Source organism: Lathyrus oleraceus, chromosome 5, assembly GCF_024323335.1.
Source record: "Lathyrus oleraceus cultivar Zhongwan6 chromosome 5, CAAS_Psat_ZW6_1.0, whole genome shotgun sequence".
Lineage (NCBI taxonomy): Eukaryota > Viridiplantae > Streptophyta > Magnoliopsida > Fabales > Fabaceae > Lathyrus > Lathyrus oleraceus.
The window spans coordinates 284,445,126-284,460,077 of record NC_066583.1 but is presented as its reverse complement, the minus strand read 5'-3'; positions in this window follow the sequence as shown (position 1 = coordinate 284,460,077).

Genomic DNA, 14,952 nt, shown 5'->3' with positions numbered 1-14,952 from the left:
AACTAAATGTGATGGAACACAATCGTTTGGAAAATGCAGCTAGCAGAGATGAATGGTTATGGAACTACATACTTGGCCATCTTAACTTCAAAGACATCTGAAATATGAAGAGAAGAAACATGATTTCAAGATTAGCAGAAATTCATATTCCAAATGAAGTGTGTGAAGAATGTGTTCAAGCAAAGCAACATAAGAATATATGCAGGAAGCAATTTGAAGGCAACTCTTGAAGTCATATATTCAGATGTGTATGTGTCATACCCCAAAGTTTGCTTTCCCTTTTCACTTTTCATCTGAATTTTGGTATTTAATTCATCTGCATCCTTCTAGGTATCTAGGCCATTCTTTCATTTCATCTTTAAACAAAATCATGTAATCAAAAGTCTTGATATCTATTACCCAAAGTAGTGAATGGAAGTCGAGTCCTAAGCTAGGGTTTCACTAGCACTTGAGGATCAAGCTAGGGGATTTCATTATACTTCATCTTGGCTTTCTTGATCATGGAGTGAGACATGAAACCCTAATTCTTGGGTTTTGGTACATATTGTAACACCCTTCTGAAATACCCCAATAATTAATTAAAACAACAAAATATGAATCAGAGTAGATATGCAATTTCAGGGTGTCACACTTGACACTTCACACCATTCACCAAAATATCTTGTCATGCTCATTTATTAATCAAAATAAATCATTGCACAATTCGCAGCGGATAGAAATCTAACAACATGCAAACCATGTAACACTTTTCATGTAAAATTGTTCAACAACCAAAAATGAAAACAAAGTAAAACATCCCGTCCCGATGTTACATATACCAGAGCATGACCCACTAAGGAACTACACTAGACTCCAAGCACTAGCTTCTACTCAATCACTGCTCGTTACCTGAAACATAGTTGTAAGGGTGAGTTCCTCAATCGATATAATAAGCATTATAAAATATCATGTAATGCTAAGTAAATTAACACATTCATCACCCTAATCATATCACACATTCAGCAACGGCAACATCAACTCATAATCATACTCAACACAAACACAAAACACACGTATAATATTGGAATACATCCATTCATATTATACGCCATACATACATTATGAAATGAGACTCCATGCATGCGGTACCGACTATTCGTGAACACATAGTTCAACCTCACCGATCAAACCCAGATACGGCTACCAAGCTCACTAGTCCCACTCATTTGAGACCTAGTGACTCCCTCACTAATTCCTCACCATGGGAATTAGCTACCACCATAAAGGCTATGCTATGCACGCTAAATCACCTAGCATGCAAACATCAACAACAATCCACAATGGACATATGCTCACACTCTAAGCCATAAACAGTCCATCCACAATTGCATACATAATAGATATATTCACAGCATTATGCATACCATCATACATCATCAGCATATTTATCACAGAATCATATCATGTCATGCCAATTAATAAATCACAGTATTAGCACACTCTACTAATACCTATACTGCTCAAAACAACGGGAAATGATCCCTACTATATCATACATCAGCTAAATTACATCACTCAGCTGAAACGACCAAAACTGCACAACAACAGCTCAGAAAACTCAAACTTCTGCCCATACACGTATGCCTCATGCCCATACGCGTATGGCACATTTCCTAGCCAAGCCCATACAATATGTACACATAATTCCATTCCAAAACGTATACAATATTTAAATATCAATTTTTTTAATTATCATAACAGTGTTAACCGGTTAACGCCCTGGGTTAACCTGTTAACGCAAGACAGAAATTAATTTTTTTTAATTATCATAACAGTGTTAACCGGTTAACGCCCTGGGTTAACCGGTTAACGAAAGACAGAAAGCTGTTCCTGCGCTAACAACGAACAGAATGCAGAATTACCCGCATTTTTCGCCGTTGGAGGACTTCCGGACCTCCGATTTCGATTCCGTAAAAAGCTACACGTCCAGAAAATTACGACTCATCCAAATATAGATTCATTCACAGTTTTAACGTAATTTATTCATCACAACTCAAGAGTATTTATCAAAACCTAATAATTCCAATTCAAGCCAATTAAGGATTTCAACCTAAAACATGTTCCTACCCATTGACCCAATCATACTAACCCATAATAATAAGGATTTCCCCCCTTACCTGAGTTAATCCGGCAAATCCTTTAACTTCAAGCTTTTCCCTTCTTCAACCCTTTTTCTCTTGCTCTTCCTTTTTGCCCTTTTTCCACTTTTTAGTCGCTTCTCTGTTTTCACGTGTAAAAAACCTTTTTACTAAATGGGACTCTTCACTGATTCCAAAAATCGTTCCAATTCCAACTTTATTATTCCAATAATAATAATCCAATAATATTCCAATTATTTAATTAAATTAATAAATATACTAATAATATATATGAATGGTTTATCTTTTATTTGAAAAATAATACCCTCTCATTCATATTATCATCATAATATACTATTAAACTTAAATTAAATAATTATCATATTTTATCGGGGTGTTACAACTCTCCCCCACTAAAAGAGTTTTCGTCCTCGAAAACATACCTCAAGCGAATAACTCTGGATAAGACTCCTTCATCTGACTCTCAAGTTCCCAAGTCACGTTGCCACCTGCTGGTCCTCCCCAAGCTACCTTTACCAAAGCAATCTCTTTACCCCGCAACTGCTTCAACTCTCGATCCTCGATCCTCATAGGTGATGTTTCAACAGTCAGGTTATCTCTCACCTGTACATCATCTACTTGGACCACATGCGACGGATCAGGAATGTACCTCCTCAACTGAGACACATGAAAAACCTCATGCAAATTCGCAAGTGACGGCGGTAAAGCGATACGATAGGCTACCTCCCCTATCCTCTCCAAAATCTAATAAGGACCAATAAATCGAGGTGTCAACTTCTTCGACTTCAAAGCTCGACCAACCCCAGTTATCGGAGTAACACGAAGAAACACATGATCTCCCTCTTGAAACTCAAGTGACTTCCTCCTCTTGTCGTGATAACTCTTCTGACGACTCTGAGCAATCCTCATCTTCTCCTGAATCATCTTAATCTTTTCCGTAGTTTGTTGAACAATCTCCGGTCCAACCACAGCACTCTCACCGGACTCATACCAACATAAAGGTGTCCGACATCTCCTACCATACAAAGCTTCAAACGGTGCCATACCAATGCTCGAATGAAAACTATTGTTGTAGGTAAACTCAATCAAAGGTAAATAACAATCCCAAGCACCTCCCTTTTCCAAGACACAAGCCCTCAAAAGATCCTCCAGTGACTGAATCGTCCTCTCAGTCTGACCATCAGTCTGCGGATGATATGCAGAACTCAATCTCAGCTTAGTTCCCAAAGCCCTCTGCAAACCTTCCCAGAACTTCGATGTAAATCTAGGATCTCTGTCCGAAACAATACTCGACGGAATACCATGCAAACTTACAATTTTCTCAATATACAACTCAGCTAATCTCTCTAACGGATAATCCATTCTGATCGGAATGAAATGAGCCGATTTTGTCAATCTGTCAACAATCACCCAAATAGCTTCAAAATTCTTAATTGTCCTCGGTAAACCAGAAACAAAATCCATACTGATACTATCCCACTTCCACTCTGGAATAGCCAACGGTTGCATTAGCCCAGACGGCTTCTGATGCTCAATCTTTGACTTCTGACAAGTCAAACAAGAATAAACAAAACTCGCAATTTCTCTTTTCATTCCCGGCCACCAAAATAACTTTTTCAAATCATGATACATCTTCGTAGCCCCAGGATGAATACTCAGGCCACTACGATGTCCTTCCTCAAGGATACTCTTCTTAAGTTCGGTAACATCCGGAATACACACCCGATTACCAAATTTCAAAACACCATTCTCGTCAACTCTGAATTCACCACCTTGACCTTGATTCACTAGAGTCAACTTATCAACCAAAAGCACATCGGATTTCTGACCCTCTCTAATCTCATCCAGAATACCACTCGTTAACTTCAACATTCCCAATTTAACACTATTGTGAGTACTCTCACACACCAAACTCAAGTCTCTAAACTGCTCAATTAAATCCAATTCCTTAACCATTAACATAGACATATGCAATGATTTCCGACTCAATGCATCAGCCACTACGTTTGCTTTACCCGGATGGTAATTCAAACCAAAGTCATAATCCTTCAGAAACTCTAACCATCTCCTCTGTCTCATATTCAGCTCTTTCTGATCAAACAAATACTTTAAACTTTTATGGTCACTGAAAACCTCAAATCTTGACCCGTACAAGTAATGCCTCCATAACTTCAGAACAAATACCACAGCTGCCAACTCTAAATCGTGTGTCGGATAGTTCCTCTCATGAACCTTCAGTTGTCTCGAAGCATAAGCTACAACCTGCTTATTCTGCATCAAAACACCACCCAAACCCAACAATGAAGCATCACAGTAAACCTCAAATGGTTCCGACGGACTTGGTAATATCAGAATAGGAGCAGTAGTTAACCTTCTCTTTAGCTCTTGGAAACCTTCTTCACATTTTGAGTCCCAAACAAACGCTTGCCCCTTTCTAGTCAACATCGTCAACGGTAACGCCAACTTAGAAAATCCCTCAATGAATTTCCTATAATAACCTGCAAGTCCAAGAAAACTCCTTATCTCAGAAACTGACTTCGGAGCTTCCCACTTAGATACTGCTTCTATCTTAGAAGGATCAACAGCAACACCACCTCTTGAAACCACATGACCAAGAAAACTAACCTCTTCTAACCAAAATTCACACTTGGACAGTTTAGCAAATAACTTCTTTTCTCGTAGAACTCCTAAAACCACTCTCAAATGTTCAGCATGCTCTTCTTCAGATTTCGAATACACCAAAATATCGTCAATAAACACCACAACAAACTTGTCTAGGTACGGATGGAAAATCCTATTCATATACTCCATAAATACCCCAGGCGCATTAGTCACACCAAAAGGCATTACAGAATACTCATAATGTCCATACCTTGTTCTGAAAGCAGTCTTCTGAATATCCTCAGTTTTCACACGTATCTGATGATACCCCGATCTCAAATCTATTTTGCTGAACACACTCGCACCAACCAACTGATCCATCAAATCATCAATCCTCGGCAAAGGATACCGATTCTTGATCGTCACTTTATTCAGTTGCATGTAGTCCACACACAACCTCATAGTACCTTCTTTCTTCTTAACCAATAACACTGGTGCGCCCCACGGTGACACACTCGGACGAATAAATTTCTTATCCAACAGATCTTCCAGCTGATTCTTCAATTCAGTTAACTCAACAGCAGACATACGGTACGGAGCCATCGATATCGGCCTAGTACCAGGTACCAAATCAATCGAGAACTCAACTTCACGCTCTGGCGGTAATTCATTCACTTCTTCAGGAAACACATCAGGAAAATCACACACCACGGCTAGATCGCAAATCACCAGTTTATCTTTAGCCTCCAAAGTCGCTAACAGCATAAACAACTCTGCCCCATCTGCTACTGCCTCATTCACCTGCCTTGCTGATAGAAACAAACTCTTTCCTTCCTCAATCTCAGGAAAGATCACAGTCTTATCAAAACAGTTGATATAAACTCGATTAAACACCAACCAGTTCATACCCAGGATAACATCAATCTGCACTAGTGGAAGACACACGAGGTCCATCCCAAAGTCTCTACCAAAAATACTCAAAGGGCAATTTAAACAAACTGAAGTAGTAGTCACTGAACCCTTCGCAGGAGTATCAATCACCATACTCCCATGCATCTCAGATATCTCTAATTTAAGTTTCACAGCACAATCCAAAGATATAAAGGAATGAGTCGCACCTGTGTCAATAATAGCTACAAGAGGAAAGCCATTAATATAACACGTACCTCGGATCAAACGATCATCTGCAGAAGTCTCAGAACCCGATAAAGCAAAGACCTTGCCTCCCGACTGGTTCTCTTTCTTCGGCTTAGGACACTGTGGACTGATATGACCCACCTCTCCACAGTTGAAACAAGTCATAGTCTTCACCCGGCACTCTGCAGCCAAGTGACCACCTTTGCCACACTTGAAACACTTCTTCTCAGTACTGGTACACTCATGGATGCGATGTCCAGCCTGACCACATCTGTAACACTTAGCAGGGGCACTGGAGTCTCCCCCACTAGGTCTCTTCATCCCACTCTGTCTCTGGAAACCTTTACCAGCTGCATACGGCTTCCCACGATCATTCTGATTCTTGCCTTTCCTATCAACCCTCTGCTGATAGCTCTCCGCTCTGGCCTTGGTATCCTGTTCAAAAATCCTGCAACAGTCAACCAAGTCAGAAAACACTCTAATCCGCTGATACCCAATAGCCTGCTTGATCTCGGGACGTAACCCGTTCTCAAACTTCACACATTTTGAAAATTCCCCAGTAGCCTCATCATAGGGAGTGTAATACTTCGACAGCTCTGTGAACTTAGCAGCATACTCAGTAACAGACCGGTTGCCCTGCTTCAATTCTAAGAACTCTATCTCTTTCTTTCCTCTGACATCCTCTGGAAAGTACTTCCTCAGGAATCTCTCTCTGAACACCGCCCAAGTGATCTCAGCACTCCCAGCAGCTTCCAACTCAGTGCGGGCAGCAACCCACCAATCATCTGCTTCCTCTGACAGCATATGCGTACCGAACCTGACCTTCTGGTTATCGGCACACTCAGTCACTCGGAAGATCCTCTCGATCTCCTTCAACCACTTCTGAGCACCATCTGGATTGTATGCTCCCTTGAACATTGGAGGATTGTTCTTCTGGAACTCACTCAATTGACGAGCAGCTCCAAATCCCACAACATTCAGATTCCCTCCAAGTACTCCAGCTAGCATACCCAGAGCCTCAGCAATCGCAGCATCGTCTCTACCTCTTCCAGCCATCTCTATTCTGAGTTAATCCAACAAGCTAAAACAATAAGTACTGATAGGGTTACACAACACCTATCACATACATGGAAACAGAATAATTACGACTCGACTCGACCGACTATGCTCTGATACCACTGATGTAACACCCTTCTGAAATACCCCAATAATTAATTAAAACAACAAAATATGAATCAGAGTAGATATGCAATTTCAGGGTGTCACACTTGACACTTCACACCATTCACCAAAATATCTTGTCATGCTCATTTATTAATCAAAATAAATCATTGCACAATTCGCAGCGGATAGAAATCTAACAACATGCAAACCATGTAACACTTTTCATGTAAAATTGTTCAACAACCAAAAATGAAAACAAAGTAAAACATCCCGTCCCGATGTTACATATACCAGAGCATGACCCACTAAGGAACTACACTAGACTCCAAGCACTAGCTTCTACTCAATCACTGCTCGTTACCTGAAACATAGTTGTAAGGGTGAGTTCCTCAATCGATATAATAAGCATTATAAAATATCATGTAATGCTAAGTAAATTAACACATTCATCACCCTAATCATATCACACATTCAGCAACGGCAACATCAACTCATAATCATACTCAACACAAACACAAAACACACGTATAATATTGGAATACATCCATTCATATTATACGCCATACATACATTATGAAATGAGACTCCATGCATGCGGTACCGACTATTCGTGAACACATAGTTCAACCTCACCGATCAAACCCAGATACGGCTACCAAGCTCACTAGTCCCACTCATTTGAGACCTAGTGACTCCCTCACTAATTCCTCACCATGGGAATTAGCTACCACCATAAAGGCTATGCTATGCACGCTAAATCACCTAGCATGCAAACATCAACAACAATCCACAATGGACATATGCTCACACTCTAAGCCATAAACAGTCCATCCACAATTGCATACATAATAGATATATTCATAGCATTATGCATACCATCATACATCATCAGCATATTTATCACAGAATCATATCATGTCATGCCAATTAATAAATCACAGTATTAGCACACTCTACTAATACCTATACTGCTCAAAACAACGGGAAATGATCCCTACTATATCATACATCAGCTAAATTACATCACTCAGCTGAAACGACCAAAACTGCACAACAACAGCTCAGAAAACTCAAACTTCTGCCCATACACGTATGCCTCATGCCCATACGCGTATGGCACATTTCCTAGCCAAGCCCATACAATATGTACACATAATTCCATTCCAAAACGTATACAATATTTAAATATCAATTTTTTTAATTATCATAACAGTGTTAACCGGTTAACGCCCTGGGTTAACCTGTTAACGCAAGACAGAAATTAATTTTTTTTAATTATCATAACAGTGTTAACCGGTTAACGCTCTGGGTTAACCGGTTAACGCAAGACAGAAAGCTGTTCCTGCGCTAACAACGAACATAATGCAGAATTACCCGCATTTTTCGCCGTTGGAGGACTTCCGGACCTCCGATTTCGATTCCGTAAAAAGCTACACGTCCAGAAAATTATGACTCATCCAAATATAGATTCATTCACAGTTTTAACGTAATTTATTCATCACAACTCAAGGGTATTTATCAAAACCTAATAATTCCAATTCAAGCCAATTAAGGATTTCAACCTAAAACATGTTCCTACCCATTGACCCAATCATACTAACCCATAATAATAAGGATTTCCCCCCCTTACCTGATTTAATCCGGCAAATCCTTTAACTTCAAGCTTTTCCCTTCTTCAACCCTTTTTCTCTTGCTCTTCCTTTTTGCCCTTTTTCCACTTTTTAGTCGCTTCTCTGTTTTCACGTGTAAAAAACCTTTTTACTAAATGGGACTCTTCACTGATTCCAAAAATCGTTCCAATTCCAACTTTATTATTCCAATAATAATAATCCAATAATATTCCAATTATTTAATTAAATTAATAAATATACTAATAATAATATATATGAATGGTTTATCTTTTATTTTGAAAAATAATACCCTCTCATTCATATTATCATCATAATATACTATTAAACTTAAATTAAATAATTATCATATTTTATCGGGGTGTTACACATATGGCTCATTTGGTTTGCATCAGGGCATTGTTTGGTTTTAAATTACAACTTAGGTCAACCTTGGTGGATTGAATTCAACTGATTTTATTGGGATTCAAGGCCAAATATCATGTTTCATGTTTCATTGCAAGCCTAACTTTCATACCCTAATTTTTAAGCCTAATATCACACATACCATTTGCATCCTTGCATACAAACAAGATCACATCTTGGTCCCTCTCCTTCTCGTATTTGGGTTTGCCTTTTGCAGGGATCATGAAGCTCCTCTTTGTTGGTGTTTTACCTGTGTTTATATGTTCATTACTTATCTAACCACTAATCAAAATAACAAAAATATGTTTTGTTTTCTTTAAGTTTATTGTGCAAGGTAGGGCTTTTCCATTAAGAGCATCAAGTATGGCTCCTCAGCTAGGGTTTGTTTTGATTCCTCAACAAAGTGTGCTTAACCATTGATTCTAAAGAGGCTTACCTCTCAAGCATGATCTCCAAGGTCCTCAAGAACCTTTCAATCTCATTTGGATCAAGAGCATCTCAAAGTCTTATGGCTTACTTCTCAAGAAAAGTCAAAGGTTCATGTGTTTATTTCCATGCCTTCTTCAACAAGCTACCTCAAACTTTGAGAAATATAATCAAAAGAAATTCAAGGGCACCTTATTTTAAGTTCATATGATCATCCATGTAACTTGAAATGCAAGAAAAGTTCAAGTGCATAAGTTTATTCCAAGAGGTTTGACCAAAAAGTCAACATTTGAAGTCAAAGTCCCAAGGATCACAACTCCTTCAATTCTCAACATTTTTGAATGATTTTTTTTTGCATATGAATCTTCTCGTTATCCTCTACAACTTCTATTTACATGACAAGATCCAATTATGCTTGGAGGATCATCAGAAGTTTGGAGGCATGATAGATCATTTGTGGACTTAGTGAAATTTGACCTATTTTCAAGTGACTTTTTCTCAACTTTCAAGGATTACAACTTCTTCAATTTTTAAAATTTGAGGATGATTCCTTTTGAAAAATATAATTTGTGATTCCATCTACAAGTTTGCTTCAAGGATCAAAGTCCAATTTGTAAAGACAAAGAGTCAGACAACATACGATCGCAAGTTTCGATGATGACAAAAGACCATCATGCACGTCTACAAACAAATGCTACACATTACTCATCATATCCTTTCCTACGCTTATCTAAACCTGTTATAATTTTTAAGAACATATGTGGACAAAGTGTGATCATGACGAAATGCATGAAAATCACAAAACACAGATTTCTGCAGATTTGAAGACTTTGAGTCGACCATAAGGGTCAGCTCAAAGCTCACGGGTCAGCGCAAAACTCAGCCAAATTGGAGACTGGTCAGCGCATGCGTGTTTGAGTCGGCCATAAGGGTTGGCGCATAACTCACGGGTTAGCGCATAAAACCCTTGAGTCGACCAGAGGTCGGCGCATGGCATAATGATGCTATCCATGGGTCAGCGCATGAAACCTTGGGTCGACCATAGGGGTCGGCGCATTTCCCACGGCTCAGCGCACGCCGACCTATGGTCGACCGCTCGTGCGTAAACTCAATTTTCTGAGTACTTTCCACTGTTTGAAAAGCTGTTATTTTTGGTTGGTTTGTCAGTTACTATATATAGAAGTCAAAACACTTTTATCAACTAACATTTGTCAATTTGAATTCAAGTGTTCAAGGAAACAAGAAAGAGTGAAAAAGGTGTCCAAGATTCATCATCTTCATCTTCAACATCTCACAACACATCAACTACACACAATCATTTTTGATGTGGTTCGTGATCGGTTGAAGGTGATAAGGTTCAAAGCTGAGATTGGAGAATCCGGTTCGGGTTGAAGCTTGTGACAGGTTCTTTCTTGAATAAAACCGTTAGGGTTTTGTCCTCCAATACCTGTTTGTGTTTGGGGTTTTTTGGACGAATTACTTCATCAATATTCAGCTGAGCGAAGGTGATTGAGAAGAGGAAGTCTTCATCAGTCTAGTAGCGGATTCGGTGATATTGAAGTGAAGGATTCGGATTCGATTCGTTGTGTTTGAGATCAGCCGGGCCGAGGGTTTTAAGAACGGAAGATTCTTCAACAAAGGGGCTGGAATCGGAGGTCTAGCAACAACGATCGAAGGTCTTGATTCGTCTTGAATCAAGGAACAAGGATAGGAAGCATCATTCAACACATTGGAAGTTCTGTTGTTTACTTGCTTTGCAATCCTTGTATAAACGGTTAAATTTCACAGGTGATATCTAATTAAATCATCTCAATTCTAAGTTTAGAATTGAGGGCAGACGTACCTCGAAGCGAGGACGGGGGGGGGGGGGGAACTGCCTCATCAAATCTTTGTCTTCTTTAATTTTCTGCATAAGTATTTTTCAGCTTAAAAATTAAGTGATTTTAGTTTAAGCAATTTTACCAAACATTGATATAAGTTGAGTAAGAGATTAAAACTGTTGTTTGAATACAAAGTACAATAGTATATTGTACTAGGTCAATTTGAATTACTTACTCAACTCAAATATCACTTGGAGTGTTTATGCACACCAAGTGTTTGTTAATTTGCATAAGCCAAAGTTGTCTTAAGTTTACATCCAGTTAAATTTGATATTTTGGATCATTGGAACTAGGCTTGCTAGTTAGTGAAATATATCATTGAGTGTGCAATTAGTGTAGTGATTTGTATTTCACTTTATCTTTAATCCATTAGCTTAATGCATATCCGGTTTTCCAATAACGGTTCGTTTTAGACTAAAATTTTCCTCGGCCGCTTCCGCACTTAAAACAAATTTTCAAAACCAATTTTCTTTTAAATTGGCAGCGCCGACTCAAGTTTTTAATTGGGATCTATTCAACCCCCCCTTCTAGATCCGTGCCATAGTCTAACAAGTGGTATCAGGAGCTCCGGTTCACTCCGTGCTTCAAAATATAACTTTGATAGAAAATGGCTAACGAACCTAAAGGGGCTTATAATAGAGCTCCCGTTTTCAATGGTGAAAATTATAGTTATTGGAAAGACTATATGCGGGTGCACATAAATTCCATAGATAGAAAAATATGGAACGTTATTCTCAATGGTCCAATTCAAATAACCATGACCAATGAGAACAACGAATTGGTGCCTAAGCCCGAAGCATAATGGACCGATGATGATGAAAAGAAATACAATTATGATTGGAAAGCCAAAAATATCCTAATCTCCTCATTAGGTGTAGATGAATACTATCGTGTATCTCATTGTCCTACAACTAAGGCCATGTGGGATTCACTACAAATTGCCCATGAGGGGACGAACGATGTTAAGTTGGCTAGAATCAATACACTAACACAAGAGTTTGATCTCTTTTTCATGGAGCAAGGGGAAACCATTGCTGACATGCAAAAGAGATTCACTCATCTCATCAATCGATTACATTCACTTGGTAGGCCTGTTTCCAATGATATTGCTACTAATAAAATCTTAAGATGTCTTAACAGGGAATGGCAGCCGAAAGTGACCGCCATCAAAGAGGCAAATGATCTTACCACATTGGACTTGACAACGTTGTTTGGTAAACTACAAGAGCACGAACAAGTTCTCTTGAGCCTGGAACAACACGAAAAGAAAGATAAGAAGGACAAAGCAAAGGTGAGTGAAAAGAAATCAATAGCTCTAAAGACTTCCTCCTCAAAGTCTCAAGCAAAAGAGCAAAGTGATTATTCATCGAGCGACGAAGAAGAAGAGGACAAGAGTGAAGATATGGGGCTGTTCGTTAAACGCTACAACCGTTACGTGAGAAAGAACGACATCCAACATTCCGAGAAGAACTTGGTAAACTTCCGGAAACAATCTAGGTACTCTAAAAATGATGACTCAAAAGGAAAAATAACTAGAGGGTCGTGCTATAAGTGTGGAAAGCCGGGTCATTACAAACCGGACTGTCCGATGAACAAGAAGACAAAAGAAAAAGATTCATACAAATCACACAAGAAACCATCAAAGCCAAGGAGAGCATACATAGCTTGGGAAAGCGATAGCGACTCCTTCGATGATGAAAGTTCTAGTGATGAAGATGAAAATGCAAATCTATGTCTCTCTGCTCATCAAAAGAACAAAAAGAAACAGGTACGACATGCTAAATATGAAAAATCCTCTAGTATGTCTCATCACGAATTGCAAACTGCTTTTGATACTTTACACTATGAAGCGAAAGAGGCCTTTAAAAGGCTTGCCTCAAACAAGAATTTTTTTTTCTCATTTGGAACATAAAATTCAAGAATCCGAACGGAAACTTGAGGCACTTAAAGCTTCTATAGTGGAAAGCACAAAAACAAGTTATGAGGACCTTAGAAGTAGAATGATGAACTTTGGGTGTGATACTTGTTACATTTGGCAAGGTGAAGTAAGAAACCTAAAGGCCAAACTTGACAAGGCTCTTGAGCCCAAGATTACTTTTGCTATCGACAAATCAAACTTTCGAAAAAGTATGGTTAATCCATATCAAAAATATAAATATGTTATAAAGGATGAAGATAGCAAAAGCAATCCAAATGTAAATTTCTCTTGTCTCTATTGTTGCAAGAAAGGCCATTCCGTTGCTAAATGTAGATTTAGGAGGTTTTTAGTTCCTAAAGGCATTTATCAATGGATGCCCAAATGCAACCATTTCGTTCCTCACCATTCAGGACCCAATAAGCCATTGGGTACCTTCTCTTGTTAATTATATTGCCATAGGTACAATGCCTCGAGACTACCGAGAGAAGATGGGTTCTCGACAGTGGATGCTCAAGGCACATGTCCGGAGACATATCTCTCTTCATTGACTTCGTGGCTAAGAAGAAGGGATATGTAACTTATGGCGACAACAACCGTGGAGCAATTCTTGGTAAAGGTAGTGTAGGTAATCCCTCCTCTACTACTATTTCTGATGTTTTGCTTGTCGAAGGTCTTAAACACAATCTACTTAGCATCAGTCAATTATGTGACAAAGGATACAATGTATCGTTTTCAAAAGATTGTTGCAAAATTGTACATAATGATGATAAGAAGAGTATGTTTAATGGCCTACGTGTGAACAATGTCTATATGCTTGACTTAAATGAAGTATCGTTAACAAGTGACAAATGCCTTGTAACAATGAGTGAAGATTCATGGTTATGGCATAGGCGTTTAGCACATGTTAACTTTGACTTACTTAACAAAGTAGTCTCAAAAGATCTAGTCCTAGGTCTCCCCAAAATTAAGTTCACCAAGGATCACCTTTGTGATGCTTGTCAAAAGGGGAAGCAAATGAGGATCTCATTTAAATCCAAAAATACCGTTTCAACAACGAGACCTCTCGAGCTTCTCCATATGGATTTATTTGGGCCATCTAGGATTAAAAGTCTAGGAGGAAACTATTACGGTTTCGTAATAGTGGACGACTTTTCTCGATTTTGTTGGACTATTTTCTTAGTAAGTAAGAGCGACACATTCGCCGCCTTTGAACGATTTGCTAAGCTTTCCCAAAATAAACTAAATACAAACATTGTTGCAATTAGAAGCGATCATGAGGGTGAGTTTGAAAATCACTTATTTGAAGAATATTGCAGTAACCATGGTATTGATCATAACTTCTCCGCTCCACGTACTCCTCAACAAAATGGGGTTGTGGAGCGTAAAAATCGAATTTTGGAAGAATTGGGAAGAACAATGATCAATGAAAGTGGCTTACCGAAATATTTTTGGGCTAACGCCATTAGTACGGCTTGTTATGTTCTGAATAGGGTGCTCATTCGCCCCATTCTAAACAAAACACCGTATGAACTTTTAAAAGGGCGAAAGTCAAATGTTTCTCACTTACATGTCTTTGGTTGCAAATGTTTTGTATTGAACAATGGAAAGGAAAACTTAGGGAAATTCGATTCCAAGGCCGACGAAGGTATCTTCCT